At 40.5% G+C, this 17,755-nt stretch overlaps 1 long non-coding RNA gene across 1 annotated transcript in view; it reads left to right on the top strand.

Annotated features, from left to right (window-relative positions):
• LOC125322598 overlaps positions 1-17,755 on the top strand; it is a 57,889-nt gene that overhangs the window by 16,732 nt on the left and 23,402 nt on the right. The window contains exons 6-7 of the long non-coding RNA XR_007202109.1: positions 6,204-6,278; positions 7,694-7,830. This is a non-coding gene — a long non-coding RNA (uncharacterized LOC125322598). The remainder of the gene's footprint in view (positions 1-6,203; positions 6,279-7,693; positions 7,831-17,755) is intronic.

Genomic DNA, 17,755 nt, shown 5'->3' with positions numbered 1-17,755 from the left:
GACTTACTTTTAGGGTGAATCCTGATAGCAATTTTTTCCCTGTGTATTGTTTACAATGGTAATCTAATGTTTAGCCAATGCTTGGCTGTGGAACAACAGAGAGTTGTGAGATGACCAAGCTCATTTCCTGAGCTGCATCTTTTTGTTTTCGTAAGAACTCTTTATTCAACATTTCATCTAACAAGCCTTGTGGACTATCTCTTGATTAGATTCTGCATGTTTCCTGCCACTTGCATGAACCGAGAAATGTAACCTTAAAGCCAGAGCCAATATAAATATTTTTTCATAGAGTGATGTAACAACCAGCTTTCTGTTTCATGAAATTCAAACTTGTTAGGAACTTAGAATGTTTCCTCCATTTTTGGTCTGTCCTGAAAAATCATTTCAGTTGGTTGCTCATCTAAGTGAAGAAGCTGGGGATTTAGCACTGTAGGAAACTACTGCAGCGTCAGTATCAGAAAAAAAGTGGTTAAATTTTCCAAAGGAAGATTGGGATATCAGTGTTCTTAGCGTTATGTTAAAAACTAGCCTAGGATAAGTTGCGTACACTTCACTTAAGTGTCTGTAAGGTGGGAGTCCCCTTGTATTATTTGTTCACTCTTTTGTATATTCACTGCTAGGCAGACAAGTTATAAAAACCTTCATCTAATCTGCCTTGCAGTTAAAATCAACTAAAACCTTTCTCTTCCTGAATAATTCCTGCATTTAATTGCTGATTTGTGGGACTAACTCTGCAGGCCCATACTCTGCTCTTACCCTTCGTAGTGGAAACCTGGACTGACTGCAGCTGAGTGAGGTTACTCTGCAAATGTCCTTGTGTGAGACCAGCAGTTAGTCCAGAAGAAGAATGCCATGCTAGGTATTTCTGGAGAATATGAATAAGAAACTGCCGATCACAGTAACATCTAGACCAAGAGAAAATGGAAATTTGTGCTATAGGCAGAGTTTTGGGGAAAAGGCCAGCTCAGATAGTCAAGACTAACAATTGTCACCATGGGATATGCCCCTGAGAGGTTCAGCCAAAGGACTTGAATGTTGGAAGTTTTTCAGGTTTTTTTTTTACCCTCAACCAGTGTAAGATTAATTTATAGTATTTGGGCAGGGGGGAAGTTGGGAGATGGGGTCAAATTGATGGCAAGCTGCCAAAATCTGCTTAACTTCTTTATCAAAAGAAAAATAAACTTTAATCTGCTTTTCTGATGTCTTTGAGTGTGAAAATGGGTGTGTTGCAAAATGAATGCATAAGCTGCTCTGCAGCAATGAATTTGAAATTCTTAAAGTTTATGGGACATTATTAAACCTGTAGTTATGGGGGTATGTTAACAATTGCCAAGTTTTACTAGCTTTGCTTGAGTTCACTTTAGAAAAAAAGAAAAATCTCGGAGACTTGCTGCTGCTCTTAGTTTCCAATGGTCAGTGTTCAAATGCTGCTTGGATTTCTCTGCTGATTATTTTGATTTACTTCTCAAAGGCCAACATGTAATTCACTCAGTCTGGTTCCTGAGTCTGATTATTATTTTTATAGTGCCATCTCCCTGTCTCTCTTTTATAGGTTTTTTTGATTGGTATAGGGCCATTGCAGCTTGGTTTTCTCTTGTGAACTTTCAGTGAGATATACCAGGTCTGCAGGATGGTAATACATTTTCCTCCTTCTGTCTGATTGTTGTGTAACTGCATTTATTCAAGTATGCCAAAGCTCCTAAAATACTGTAATTTACTCTTTGGTATCCAAATTAGTCATGGTCCTAATAAGTTCTCCAGTTATTGAATTTGCCTGTCTCTTCTCTCCATTTTCATAAAATTATTTTTATAAGACACCCTTAAATAAGACCCTCTTTTTAGTCACTTTGGCTTTGCCAGATTTTAAATGTTAGCTTTAAATTTTGTCAGGTATCTGCATCATGCAAATGCGTTTGTTTGGACAAAAAAATACAGCATGATATTCTAGCATTTTTCAGAGCAATGAAAAGGGAAAAAAGTACCCTGTTTCATTTATATTCTAACTCTTAAGTATTAAAAAGATAAAGTATTTGTAGCCACATGCTTTGAATCAGATACCCAACAAAGCCAGAGGCTTGAGCATTTGGGCCAGAAATAAGTCTTTTGACATCCACCTTGAAGAGTCTTACCTTATTTGATGAAATTATCACATTTTTAAACAACTGAATTTAATTTTTTTTTGGAAATGTTTTATCTTATAAATTCTCAATTATATGAAGCATTGACATTTCCTGAGTGCTGAAAATGTTGGTTTTGCTCAGCTGTTACCAAGGTAATGTCTTCTTTGATACTATGCAGTAAAATGCTTTTGGATATAGTATTTTGAAGCTATTAGTACCACTGAAAATATGAAGAAGTCAATTCCCAATTCTGATATATGGAAGATTTTAAGTAAGGGTGGTAAAAAAGAAAAAAAAATGCCCTGTGTCACATGAAGACACTTTCTCTTCACTCATGGTTAAATTACTCATGGTGGATGTGGCAGGGTTCAGTGGTGAAAGATGCCAGCAGCCATGCAGTTGGAGGTCCTGTTATGGAACAAGTACACTGGAAAGGCTGAATGAAAACACTGGAAAAGGACAGAAAAGGATTTTCCTAAGTGTTGAGTTTGTCATGGGTAAAACAGCTTGACATGGGGAATTTTGCTTATATTAATTTATTGCAAATTAACACAAAATTGTAATTACTGATTCAGTTAGAGAGCTCTGCCATTGAGCTTCCATTTTGAGGTGCACAACAGCGATGCTGGAGCAAGCAGGACCTAGTGGTGACCAGCCCTGGACCTCCTCCACACAGAGTCCCTGCATTCCCTGGCTACCTACTCCCTGCCAGTTAGGTCCAGTAGAAATTTAGGAGCATTTCCTAACTAACAGTGTAGGTGAGCATGCCCTGAAATCTGAATCTTACAGATCTCACTCAGATTTGGTCCACTGGGTAGAGAGCTGACTCTTGTGTTTTGCTACTCCAGGGAATTTTGCTTTACTGAATTTTTAATGCTTTTCTGCAAAAGATACAATGTAAGTTTTGACAAAAAAAAGAGACATCAGATATACTTTCCAATATTTTCTGGTTCTGGGACTGAAAAGCTGCTGCAGCTAATTTATCCTTCGAAACATTAGGCACTGCTATTGAAGACATGTGGAGAGAAATAGAATGGAAGTGTCCAATAAAAACATGAGTTTAATGGAAGATTTAAGAATACAGAACTTGCAGAAACAATGTTGAATATTATAATGTTTTCATCCTACAACATTGTTATGTTGATTTTTAAATGCAGTTCTAATGAAAATAGTATCCCAGCTTACGGTTGAGCTGCAGTCAGCTCCCTTTGTGCAAAACACCAATTGATATGGATGAGTTATGCCAGCAAGAAATAAAGATAGAATATGTTATTTGAAAGCCATGCTTGTCAGATAAAAGGGGGAATAAATTATTCTGTACCTTTGAAAAAAATACATTAAAGATACAAACAGTGAAGAGAAAAGCACTGGGTGAAGAAATACAGTTAAAAGAGCACATCTGTTTCAAATTCTTATTTGGGGCAAAAGATCCCCACATATGTTTTTATTTTAAATTTGCATGTGTGTTGTTATCCTTGTGTTAACTATTAGGTAAATAAACGTATTGAGAATCCATTTTTCAGTGAAGTTTGGTTAGGAGTATTTGTACACACTGTGTGAGAGATAATTTGAAAGCTAATTGAAGCTTTGTGAGGAACCAATTTCCTGCATGTCCCTTAACTTTAAATACCTGCCTTTTGTGTGTTAGTACTGATCAAAGGCATTTATTTATTTTGGAAATGAAATGATTTCCACTTTGGTTATGTTTTTGACATACCTTACTAGAGAACAGCATAACACCACGTCACAGCTACAGCTTTAGCAAGACTGAACTGTAGAGGAAACTCATTTGGTTTTGGTTAATGAGAATCATGTATTCAGCTGTGATTGGCTTAGACAGTGATTTTAGATACACTCAAAGTGTAATAAGTGTTCTACTGAATATATAGGGGGATCTCATGCCAACAAACCTAGCTGTTTGGGCATAAGTAGGAGAAATTCCAGTGCCGTTGGAATCTTTGGTAAAAACTCTATCAGTTTCCTTCAGTGGAACTTGAGTTTTACCCCGCAGCCCTTGTACAGGTCTCTCAGTCTCAGTCTGCACCTTTATAAAGATTTGTGGGGAAAAATATTCACTTTATTTTGCAAGGCCCATGTCATTAGAAAAAACTACTTGTGTGAGCAGAACATCCTCTTCTGCTTTTGCCATCAAATTAGAGTACCTAACTTAGGAGCCTTAACCCTTTCCAAGGTCAGTGAAGAGAGAGGGGGAAATTTATCCCACCTGGGACCTGATTCATCCTCTGGATGTGATTCAGGAAGGCGCTGCCTTGTGCTTGCACAGGTGGGAAAAGCCAGGCTGTGGAGCTCCCCATTACTGCTGTGCTTCCCTGGGGAGCAGGAGATCCTTGGGTGGTCCAGAGAGCACTGATAGGCTCTATCATGGACACTCTGAGGAACTGTTGCAGGAATATCACAAAATAGAAGTCAAGGGGACATTTAAAGTTATTCCCTAAGTATCTGGGCAACATGAGTTCACCTCCTGATGTTGACTAGGGGAGCACACAGGTGAGAAAGAATTTTTACTGCATTTTGTAGGAGCTAGAAATGCATTGGGCCTTCGAATGAAAATAACTTCGTGGACTAATTGTGCTCTCTTCTTCACTGCAGAAAAGTTAGTGATTCAATATCATTGCCTCTGCCACTTTATTGCTCCAAGAAATAGTCATAAAAAGCAGCAATAGAGTCATTACAGAACTCTATTAAAACCATCCCTGTGCCTCTAACTGCTGCAAGTTAAGAAAAAGGCTTCTGGGCCAAAGTTTTTTATCCAAGATTTTTGCCCTCTGTAGAGACGAAGGAGACTAAAAAAGAAATCCCTGTCTGTAGTTCTTGCCAAATAGGCATGGCTTCAGTGTTTGGAGAGTCCCTCTTGGGAGATCAGGAATGGTTCGATGTAGAGAGATTTACAGAGACTTATAACTTATAATGAAACTATTATCTTTGCTCTCTCTCCTCTTTCAAAATCATATAAAGTCAGGTGGTATGTTCTCACAGCAGTATTAGTAGCTGTCAAGTCAGATATAAAGCAAAAAATATTCCTGACTTGGGTAAAAGCTAGAACTGAGGGCGAAACTGTCAGTGAAGAAGTGATTTTTGTGTTGTCTTCAAAAGGAAGGTGTTGCTCTTGCAAATCACTCTCTAGAAGATGATCTGGTGCCAAGTCTCATTAATTTCAGCAGGAGCTTCGTGAGAGCCTGGGGATTCTGCCTTTCTGAGCAGTTTATGTGACTGAGGCTGAGATGGAGAAAGAGCTTTGTGTGCTGGAGGACAAGGTGGGGAGCTGCTGGCAGGGGGAACTAAGCAGGGAAGGAGCAAAGGGGGAGCTAGAAAGGTAGTAATGCCATTACAATCAGAAGAGTTTTCCAGAGTTAAAATCCAGCTGAAATACATTCCCTGTTCTGCTTAAAAAAATACAGCCCTAATAATCCTGGATTGCCAGGGATCAATCCTGCCTCCACTGAGAGCACTGAAGTCTGCTAGTTGGTTTTACAAGCCTGGGGTTTCAGCCCCCGTCAGATCATTCACAGACATATGGTTCAGCCTTTCACAAGGTTGCCAGAGCACTGCAGGGTTGGTTTATACCCTCCCTTATTTTCATGCTAAGATGGAAACATTTTGAAACCCAACCTGGGAAAAGTGAAATTCTCAAAGAAAACACAGAAGTCCCTGTTAAATACTCTGGAGCTCACGTAGCATTATAAAATTCTCCAAAGCTGGCTTGATAAATGTGGGCGATTGAGGATGCATCACCCTAATTGTTTGTAGATTTTCATCCCCTTTAGCCATCAAAAAATTGCTGCTGTGGTAATCATTGCAGCTGATGCTCTTAGGAGGAGAAATTCAGATTGTCAGACTGAGGCATCCAGAGGAAGAAAGTGAGAATATACATTGAAATACACACTTTTCCTTTTCGTCGTGTGTTTTCCTGCAGAGGAAAATTTGTTCTTGGGTTTTTGTTTGGTTGGTTTTTATTTTTTTTCTTACCCTGTTTAAGATCCTCAATTAAAAAGTTTATTTGGTTACTGTAGGGGCTGGCCTGCTAACCTCCTCCTTAGACCAATCCTACCTTCTATTTCACAGAGGTCAGCACCATCCATGCCAGAGAAGGTTTTGGGAATCACTGAGATAAGTGTTGCTGAAGAACCTGTCTTTATGGTAAGTTTCTCCTTTCCTCTCACCCTCTTTAATAAAAATTTTGCCGTTGTGCTGAAGTCTGAGCACTTGTCATTAATAATAATTTAAAAATAGTGTCTACAAGTTTAAAAAGACTGATTGAAAATAGGACTATATGTGATTTTTGTGCATTCAGAGTTAATACCTAATCTATTTGTGCTGTGTTAATATAAATTTATTTCAAATAACTTTGTTACTTTCAGAGATTTGCTGTTTCAACTTTTTTGCCCAAGTCTCTAAACACTTTTAACCTTTTCTAAATCTTATTCTATACTCCATATGTATGAGATCTCATTTTGAACACTTACTGTTAATTTTTATGATTGGTGTAAAAGAGAAGCATGGAATCCAGGTCACTTGTATTGAATCCATGGGAAAATGCCCCTAAAAATTAATTTATGATGGACGAGATTGATGCTGAAAAGGCTGACTTAATTTGTTTCATTACATTGGAAAAATGAAGCTGAAGGCTTGACAGCACCAAACTGAGGTGGGCATAGCAAAGCCCATTTCTTGGCAATCTTCACTCGTAGCTTTGTCTGTGCATCTCTTTAGTGATAAGTAATATGCTGATCTTTGGCAGCTGCTGAACAAAATCCCAAATTAATTTTGCACCCTGGGGAGAGTACAAATCATCAGCGTGACGTTGTTCATGGTGTTTCTTTCTCAGAAACTTCAGTAGTGCAAAGAAATGGTTCTGAAACAGAGACTGGTGAAGGGGGGAGCAGGAGAAATAGGGGAGTCAGAGTAGGAAGAGAGTACTTCTTACCACTGTGTTCAAGGGAAAATGGGGATGGAGGTGTGAAGACTGGGTACTGCTTAACCTGTGGAAAGCACCAGTCCTTAGCAGGGATTTGTACACCATAACTCTTCAGTGCTTTGTGAGCAATGCTCTGCTGGTGACAAAAGGATGTCACACATTAACTTCTGTTTCTGAACGCAACCATCTCAAAGCTTCCGAGATGACATCATTTCTCTTCTTTGCATTTATTGAATCAGATTAAATACGGAGCACATTCCTAACTTTAATGTCAGGATAGCTCTCAAATATGTTATTGTGAGAACTTCTGTCACAAGCAGAAGCATTAACTGCTGCCCCTTCTCATCTGACTAATGAAGGGAATGGCTAATGAAGCGAGAGTGCAAGAGTTCATGCATAATTTCATTCTATTTGAATTTGAAAATGCTGGGTTACAAAAGTGTTATGAATTTCCATTTGTGGAAGAAAGCTATCTATTAGAACAGAGCTCCTACTTCAAGCTTCCTGCAGGGATTTTCTTAAGCGTTGCTTCTTTTGTTGTAGGGAAATGTAGAGATTCTGAAAATATTTTTCTGTTTTAAACAAAGGGAGCTGTGTTTCTGGGTTAGCCAATGCTTGTGCTGTCTGTGCCTTTCAGATGTGGTCTTGACACTCTGGATCTATCACAAGAAAAGCTGAGGGTCTGGCATCTGATTAACAATGATGGGAATCTACCTTCTTCTGTCATCAAAACTCAGCTGGGGGAAGATTAAATTTTCCTTTAAAATAATATATGTAAGTCCATTTGTAGATTAAGACAAATTTGAGAAATAAAGGCATGACTACCTGCTGGCACCTTCTGGTGCATCCAACAGTGATGCTGTAAGCTGCTGCTACCCATGAAAATGGGGTTCCCACATGCAAACATGGAGAAGCCTATAGATGCTTGGGCGTTTACAAGCACACAACGTGTGCGTGTTTATGGCAGTGCAACGGTGCATGGACTTTGGCCATGGAAATGTTGTCCATAAAGTGCAAGACCATGGCTGTACACATAAGTGCATTCCCTGCTGATTAGCAACCTGCCATAAACCCCTGTTGACACAGCTATTGGTTGTGCATAATCATCCTGCTCATTTTTTAACCATCACATTAAGATTCCCAGTTTCTTGTAAAATCAGTCACTGCAGTATTTTCTTTTTTTATTCATACCTGTGTGTATGAGGTGTCTGACAGAGTTATTATCCACTTTGGTGATGAAAAACTCCTGCTGAGGTCCGGGGGAACAGGATTGCAAAGACCAGCACGATGTCTGTCTTATAAAGCGCTCATTCTTCTGACTGACCATCTGTGTGTGAAAAAGGACTGCTCTTACGAAGCAGTAGTTTTGTTGAGTTTGGCCTTGATTTCTTTTTTCCAGATTCTGCCTAGCAAAAGGGGAGGGAGAGAAGGGAAAAAGCAAATTTCATTGGGGAATGGAGGAGGTGGGGGTGGAGGGAAGGAGAGCTGAAAGCTTAAAAAATGAGTGACTGGTAGAAGAGTACAGTAAAGTCAGTGAATAATTTTACTGTCCTGGTCTAGCAGCTTGGGAATGTGCCATGTTAAACAATAACATCTTCCAAGTAAGAAAGGCAGAGAGGGAGGGGGAAAGTTGGGGCGAAGTGAGAGGAGGGGACTGGAGGTAACGGAGGGATTGGATCCTTGAGTACAGTCACTGCCAGTCCTTGGATCAGCTACTTTTTATTTTTCTTGGGTTTTTTTTCATTAAATATTTGACACTGAGTCAATGCCCAGGATATAAAAATCTGTACTACTCTGTTACCATTGCTTGACAAATAACATTACAGATAGGCTGCTGGCTTCAGGTTTTACCCAAATAAATTAAATCATTATTGCTTCTTTGGAGCCTTATGGACCTCACTTCTCTAAAATCATTGTATTGCACAGAAGGAAATCCAGAGGCAAAGATGCAGGGCTGCCATGCAGCTTGGCCTGGGTGTGTTTTCATTTCTCTCCATTCACTTACTGAAAATGCTATCCAGAGGCTTTTGAAGGCTTCACAGATTTATCCATGTTTTCCAAATGCCTAGTAGGGTTATCCATTGAGACACCTGCTGCCAGTTTGCTCTTAGCCTGGTGCACCTCTGGGATTCCAGCACACAGGGTATCTTGGTCAGTGTGATGAGCTGCTAGGAAAAATTAGGGTAGCTGGGTGCTTTGGGAAGCTTTGAGTAAACCCTACAGACAATTTCCTGCTCTGTTTCAGGCTGTTTTCTGTACCTGTTTAGCAACAGTGCTGTGCTGCAGGAATGTTGGTTTCAGGTTTGCCATGCAGAATAGAGAGGGCTTTCAGGGCATGATGACCCAGAACAAAGGGGCTGTCAGTTTGCTGCTGGAAAAAACTTCTTAGCCTGACAGAGATGGTACATGAGGCTTGGGCAGCGGCCACCCTCAGCCTGGGTTTGGACTTGCACTGAATGCAATTTTTGTGGCATCTTGCTGACATCTGGTTTGGAGCAAACTGATGCTGTGACTGAATGTGGCCCTTAGTTCTTAGTTTAATTAAGAGTTAAGCTCCCACAGGTCTGATGCACCATCTGGTGAGAAGATGTCCCGTGAGTGCCTGGCTGCTCACGTGTGGTGTGCCCCTCCTTTTCCCCCAGCGTCAGCACACCGGGACAGCGGCTCCCACCTGCTGCCGGAGCCACAGCGGATTTCATGCTTAAACTGCTGCATTTCATCAGTGGCTGCACAGACCCCCTGAGACACATTTCTCTGGAATGGAGCAGCAGATGAGAGCTTCAGCTGCTTGATTGACTGGGTGGTTTTTTCAGGAGGGTGTGAAATTTTAGCAGGCTCAAGGTTTGTTGTGCAGGAGGAGAGACAGGACCAAAAACCCAAGAACATTTCTGGGATATTGGGTAATTTCAGGCATTTGAGCCAATGCTGATAGGAGGCAAGCCTGAGATCAACATTGAACTGCTCTGAAAAAACCCCCTCCAAAACCAAGCCCAAACCAAAAAAAAAAACCAACCAGGAAAAACAAAATATATATAGGAAGCTGAACTTCCTACATCAGGTCCTTTTTTAAAAGAGCTAATATATCATAGGGTTGATGGATACCCAGCAAGAGGTAAGAAGGAGAAAGGTGTTGCTTTTGTAACTCATAACTTATGTCAGTTAAGAGGTATTTCATGCTTTTACGGGGATGGATGTGGAAAGCCTCCAAAAAATGGGTGAAAACGATGTAGAAAACACTTCGTCCATTATCTAGAACATCACAATGATGTAATAGAAGGAATGGCAACCACAGGAGTAAAAAGTTACTGACAAAAATCCGTTCTGTGTTATTCAAATTATTCCTGATCTAAAAATGGGGATAAGCAGTAAAAGGACAAGATTTGCTAATGACACAAAACTATTCAGGAAAACCAAAACTCAAATCAACCCTGGAGATTTGTAGATACTATTAGGATGCTGAATGACTGAATCTCTTTTCTCAGGTTATTTTCTAATCTTAATAATTGAAGAGTGGTGAAACTAGCATAAACGATATCTATGCCATGACTAGCAGGAAATAGCTACTCCCACCTGGCGGGAAACACCTCATTATGGCTAGCTCTGAGAATGTCACCTCAAAATGATGGCAGAGTCATCTAGAATACTAGGATTTGGTAGAAGGGGAGTGGAAATCAAAGTAGAGAACAAGAGCATTCTACCACAGACCATCCACACCTGATCTTCTATGTGGAATTCTGAAAATATTTAATTTAGAAATCCAAAGGATTTTGAGAAAAAAAGCGAAGATATGGATCATAAGGATGGTATGAAATGACTTCTACATGACAAAGGGCTTGATGGGTTTCCTAGGCTGGAAAATGGTGACTGTGCGGGCAAGATGACTGTTATCTTTAAAAGCCATAAGAGTGAATGAAGGACAGAGAAAGTAAATAAGGAACTATTTCTGTATTCATTGTTTCTCACTAAACGAGGACCATGAACAAGCAAAAGGAAGGGCAATGAAGCTGTGGACCACACTGGCACATCTTGTCCTGGGACAAAAGCATCAGCAGGTTCAGAAAGGGAGCAAGCAAATTATAGGAGGATGGGTTTGTGAGTACCCACCAAACATGAGGGTGCAGGTGCAAGCTCTCAGTTCAGGAAGTCTCTAAGCTGGTACCTTCCTGGAAGCTGGATGGATACAGCAGGGAAATAAGTACTCAGTACATACCCCTTTTCTTATAGCTGTTTTTAGACTGAACTCTGTAGGCCTTTGATTGGCTCAGATGGTAGCGCCAAATTCTGAAATATGTTTTTTCCCCACTTGGTAGGATAAGAAATTGCTTCTTGTTGGTCTGGTGCAAGTGATGGAACACATCACTGAGTGAATGGGGAGGGTGTTCTGTGATGAGGATGGCTCTGCACAGCCTTTCAGGGGAAGCAGGCTTGTGGCAAGGGTGCCCATATTCCTCTCTGGCTGTTCAAGTGGAGGAGATGACGGAAAATACTACAAAGCAGCGTGCTCTTCGTTTGATACAGATCATCTGTCTTAAGTGATTGAAACCACATTTCTGCACCAGAGAAAATGACTGGCCACAGTTAGTTTGGGAGATGGAAGTCTGCTCTGGGAAAGTGAACAATGGCTGATCAGAGGGTCATGTTCTTGCTGATAGTGTGGCTGCTGCTGTTTTTTCCATATCAGTGTCAAAGAGGGAAACCAGCAGCTCATGTGCCAGTGGGAGGGATATCTGTTACCAATGTCAGTACTTTGTAAACTACTTCACTATACTCCTTGTCGCTTCTCTTTACCTCTTAGCCTCTGCTTTAATAAATATTTTAGATGGAGAGATATTCTCTACAAGAACTAAATGTGCTGTGTAGATGTACCGTAAATGTGTAGAAGAAGAGAGCCTCCCTTTACCACCTGCACTGGGTTCAACTCACAAAAAACTGATGGTAAAAATGAGTAGAACAGACTTAGGTGAAAAAGTAAATATGTTCTGATTCAGCCATAAAAGCTGATATTAAAAAAACCCAAAACATCAAAACGATTGATAGATCTATGTGAGTGTAATTTAAATGAGTTATGCTGAGGTTCTGCAATATTTAGTTCATGTTGTGAGGGTTTTTTTCCATTTCTGATTTTTGTCCAAAACTGGAAGTGCAAGAAATCCCTCAAGAAAGGCAGTTCTGGAGATTTCCAGCTTATTTCAGGGCTCTAGAGATTCAGATAGTTTGGGTAAACCTGTGAACTTTTGGATGTTTATCTGAACTGAACCTGAACTCTAAATCTTCTAGGGTTCACCCAGATAAGTCATAGGGAGGAAGGCCCATAATGATAATTTTAATGTTATTTTCTCATTCAGCCATGGATATGACCCTTCTCAGCCTCCTGAGAATTTCTTTGTGCTGCATGGAACAAAGAGAAAGCTAAATAGTGTGTATCATATACGCACAATTAAACACTGCATGCGCCATTACGGTTTCAGCTGCTATACATCCCAGTTGCTGGTTGCTGTCTTTGTAAGAGGATTTAGCTAGAAAATAGATGACTGTTTCCAGCCTGGCATTGTCCTTAGTGATATCTTTCATGTCACATGAAGATAACTTAGGGGAAAAGCGCTAGAAACAAAATTACTGAACTACAATAGGCAAAGCAATAAAAAGCAAATAAAAGCTCATTAAAAAACCACATACATGAACATTTAGTGTTCATTCTGTCAAGTTTTAAGAAGTCACTATAGTAAAATTTTCCTTGTCTGACTGTATAATCACAGCATCTGTGTTCTTGATGTTTATCTATGGAGACCTCTGGAACACAGTGGAGCAGTTTATAGTCTCTATTCTACAGAAAAGAATTTTCTATAATACCAAAGATAACATCATACCTTTCTTGATGTCAAAGGCAAGGCCCTAGATGATTTTTCTTGCTGCAGGATTTTTCTAGTAGAAGTTAATATAGGAAAGCCACAGCAGAATGAGGAATGGCATCAGGATTTCCCCCTACTTTGTCAAACTATCCACACACATCCCATCATACTTAATGAATATCACTGGATCACATTTGTACTCTTGTATTTCACGTCCAATGTGTGAAAAGACCCAGAAGTGCACACTGGTCTAGCTCTCATGTCTTCTGTCCTTGTGAGACTGTATCAGGAATAACTGTGCTCTTACACACATTAACACACAGGTGTGGTGAAAACAGAGTGTATATAGTACCACAGTGTCCTTCCAGGTGCAAGAAAATGAATTGCTAGAAAAGTGCATAACTAGATTTCATTGGGGGAACTGGCAGACAAGTGCTCTGGTCGGAAGTCTGGAGAGGCAGCGTGCTTTATGCTAAAGCTTGCTTCCCAAATGCCTTCCCAAGTCATGCTTCTAATGTTTGTGAAATCACTGTGACTTTCTTGTCACATCAGAAATCATTTATGACTTTGGAGCTGCCTGTCAGTGTAGGGGAAATTCAGAGGAGCTCATTTTATTTTTCAGGGGAATTTGGAAACCATCAGTGCTGTGTTTGAGCTCCCGGGTTTTCCACAGGACGTGGTGTTCCGCAGGACTGCAGGACTATGCTACTCTCATCAGCTTCTCTCCATGGAGTAGCGGCATGTTGAGACATTTTCAAAACTTTAAGGACTGCTGTTGGGTCCTTCAGGCACAGGAAGTGTCTCTTGCTAAGTTCAGACTAGACTTGTCCACAGATTTTTGACAGGAATCTCAAACTGCAGTTACTTTATCCTTTTGAAGAGAAACTATGTGGGATTCAGTAATTTTATGGGATTTCCAGATTTTTGAAATTTGGCTAGCTTTCTGTTTTTCTCTGAGTATGGATCCATGCAGGCATGAAGTTCACAGATACAAAGCTCTGAAAGCTGTACTTAAGGACTGATTTTCATCAGTCCTTGTGAATGGAATCTTCCAGCCTGGCATACTTACATTGCACACCTTACTTCACACTGTACTCCATCTTCCTAAAATATCACCTCCTGGAGAGTATGCTTGAAAAAAACCACGGTCTAAACCTCATTCAGCTTCTAGGAACACCCTATCAGAAAAATTTTGGGTTTTGTCTCCTATTGAAGCCAATGCAGTGGAACACTAAGTGAGAGAAATGTATTAATGAACAAATCCTCTGTAGGGAATGGCTTAGAAATGCCATGCCAGCAGGATGCAGGAATACCTCCTAGCTGTATTTAACCCCATGTGTGCAACTGTGTTTATAGAGCAGATCAAAGAAAATGAGCTTCTATACACAAGGTCCAAGGAGATCTGAACCAGGGGAATTATATTTACTTGAATGCTAAACCACAGTGAATTTTTTACTATCAAAGATTGCTCTGGGGCTTTTCCCACAGACTGAACTCTCAGCCTTAGCTTGAGATGTAGGTATAAAATTGATTCAAATGTTCATTGTCTGAAACTTTTTTGGTTTATCTAAATATGCAGTGTTCCTCTGCTTCTGTCTTAATACTGATATTTATTTCGTCATCCAAAAAATGGTTATGGCTTTTTTTTGAAACCAGAATATTGGAAGCAATTTTACAAACTTGAATCCTTGCAAAAAATACTTAGATGTGAGTCTTGCAATGTCTTTTACTCTGAAAATGTTTTAAAGAGAAGTTCAACTGAAAGCAGGCCACCATCATCAGTGAGATTCTAGTGCTGATGCAGATTCCTCTCAGAGAAAGCGAAAAGCTAGGCAATAAAATGGTATTATCAGTGGAAATGAAAACATTCAAAGGAGTGAAGCATAAGAATAAGCAGTCTCTTTCACATGCCCTCAAAAGAGATCTTTCAGCTGGGGCTTCAGATAAGGAAACATTTCCAGTAGAGGTGCAATTAGGAGAAATAATCAGGTTGGTTGAACTCTGGGTGAATTGACCCTGGACATCATTGTGGCTCAGGTCTGATACTCTCTGTGGAGAGATTCTTCCCTGAGTCCCAATGCCACAGGTTGAAGCACTGACTCTTAATAATGCCAACCAGTGGGGCAGCTAAGATCCTGATCTGAATGGGGATCTGTGCAGCATGCTTTGGATCCCCTTTATCCCCAGGGCACTGTAGCATGCTGTGATGCTTGTTTTCCCTTGTTGCACTTATTTATTTGTGAGTTGTACAATCCTGTCAGCTCACAGCCCAGTTGCTTCTCTCCTGATGAAATCTGAGTATGGTGATTAATGTCTTGTGTTTTGTTCTGCCATGAGTTGCCATGGAAATGAGCTTGAGGTTGCAAATCTAATGAAGTATCCTATATTGTGGAACAAAGAAGAGCAGGAAGTGGTGACACTGTGGGCAAGAAGCCTGATGTGGAAGTCTCTTGTCTGAGATCAGTATAGGTCAGCCTGGCAGTCCCAGTGCTGTCTATCTTGTCTTTCAGCACATTAGGAAATCTTACTAGAACTTCCTCTGATTAGGACTCATTCATTACATAAATGTGGATTTTAGACCCTCATTTCCACAGCTCATTTCATGGCTGTGAAATTCTTGTTTCTTGCTGGCTTAAAATTTTTTACTTGCAGAAAAAGGAAGAAAATACGATTAAAAGCAAAAATATATGTGGGGCAAAAATTCAAGAATGGCTGAGAAAAATGCCAATGCCCTCCATTCTGGTCCAGGATGCAGTGCTCTGTAGTGGATGCTGAGAAGATGTGTAAAATCAGAGCAATGTTAGAGTAATGCTTCAATTGTTAAACTGTCAAAATGCTGTTAATCTGCAGTGGAAGGACTTCCCAGGGCAGGGGTTGTGTCTTGACCTTTGTGTTTTATAGTCAGTGGTCCTCACTTTCTTCTCTAATACGCTTCAAAATGATACAGAATTATGCAGACTGAAAGAAACCCAAAGTTATTAGGAGGAGTGAACAGCTGAACAGCTACTATTATTGTTTCCTAGTCAGTGATGCTGCCAAGTGTGTAGGAAGCTGAATTCTTCTTGTACAAGTATTCCCCATAATTTGTACCTTAATTTTTACTACGCTAAGGAAAATCACTTCCTTTCCTGGGGTGGGCTTTCTTCTCTTTGGGCATGTGAAAAGGCTGGAAAACTGTATGGATAATGCAGTTTCTCAGTGCTGTCCTTTTCCAGAACTGTGGTGTGTGCAGTGTGCAGGATTGTGCTGGGAATTTCTCCCCTTGTGCTTGAGCCCTGACTACGATTTATAGGAGAAGGATGGAAGTCTTGACATTTGGAACACAGCAATGCCTATTGCTTATTTCCCAGTAGAACTTTCAACTTAAAAGATTTAGATGCTTTTCTTTATTAAACGGAGTGAATACTTCAGTGTTTTCAGCTCAAAGCCCATCAGCATATCTCCTCATTTTGTCAAGGGGCCAAGCTGCCAATTCTCAGTGGAAGTGCTGTTAGCAGTGGTGGTAATCCAGCATGGTGGTCTAAGAAAAGGATAGGAGCCAGAAATTTGTGCTCAGGCTCCAGTTTTCTCCCTTGTATTTGGCTACAGTCACCAAAACCAAAGCTCTGAAAAAATGTGTCTGGTTTGTGATAAACTAGATGGTCACCCCAGAGTCAGGACCTGACCCCCTTGCTTTTGAAAATGTTATCCTGTACCTTTGTGCCTCTGTTTCTTGATCCATCAGCTCTCAATGATGCTATACTTAAAACAGACTGGGCTGCTTGCAGTGCAGTGGTTAAACATAAAAAATAAATGTGCAGATGGTAGACTAGGTTGTTAATTTTGGTCTGTAACTGCAAACTGAGAAGAGAGTAGGAAAAGTCATGCAAAACAGGAGTATATGTTTGCGACTTTAATGTCTGCCTTTAAATTTCCATCTCTGTGTGTCTCTTTCTCTCCCTCTCTAAAGTACACATGTCCCCAGGCCTCATACTCTGGCATCCAGCTCATCCCTGCTGTCACCACAGTGGCATTTGGCAGTCCCTGAGGTGAGAGAGGGAGCTGAAAGTGTGCTGTACGGTGTCCTGCAGCTCTGCCCTGATGCAAAACACATTTCCCACCTCTAGGATGCTTTCTCATGTCTCCCCTTTCTGAGTGTTCCCTCTTCCCCTGCTCCCACAGGGAGCACTCCCTTTCCTTCAAGCAAAGTTTTATATTCCAATTACTAATTTTAACCTGATTATTGTTTGCAAAACCAATAATTGGAAGAAGTCAGTCATTGCTTAACAGCTTTAGTGGTAAATCAGTTCCAGCAGCTTGCTGGGCTGCTGCTAGCATGAATCCACGTGCTTCTCAGCTAGATGCTCTCATCTCTCTCCTCTGCACTCTCTCTCTCTCTCTCTCTCTGAGATCCTTTGCTGGGTCCATGTGGGGCTGGGGATGTAAGCACTTCAGAGGAGTGTTTCAATATATGGTTATGATTCTAAGTTTTGGCATCAGCTTTTATTACAAGTTGTTGACTGGCTGGAGGCGTGAGAGAGTGGGAGCAGGGAGAGTTCTCGGCCATGTGTGAAGTGAGGAGACAGCAGTAGCAGAAATAGTACAATAACTCTTCTCTGGAGCATGAAAATGGGGTCTGGAGCAATCCCCTTGGCCCCTAATCTCTTGTTAGCTCTGGGGTTTATAGCATGGACTGTGACAGTTTTGCTGCAAGGAAGGGTCAGAATTTCAACCACAATAAAAATTGTAGCTCAAGTTAGTAGCGTGTAAAGTATTTTGGTCTGGCAAAAAAGGGGCACTTAAAGTATGAAATCCAAGCCTCTGTTTTAAAATAATACCTATCCTATGTACTGGTGCTCATTTATGGTATT

This window comes from Corvus hawaiiensis, chromosome 3 (assembly GCF_020740725.1).
Source record: "Corvus hawaiiensis isolate bCorHaw1 chromosome 3, bCorHaw1.pri.cur, whole genome shotgun sequence".
Taxonomy (NCBI): domain Eukaryota; kingdom Metazoa; phylum Chordata; class Aves; order Passeriformes; family Corvidae; genus Corvus; species Corvus hawaiiensis.
The sequence above is the reverse complement of the archived record's forward strand: the minus strand, read 5'-3'. Positions and strand labels throughout refer to the sequence as shown.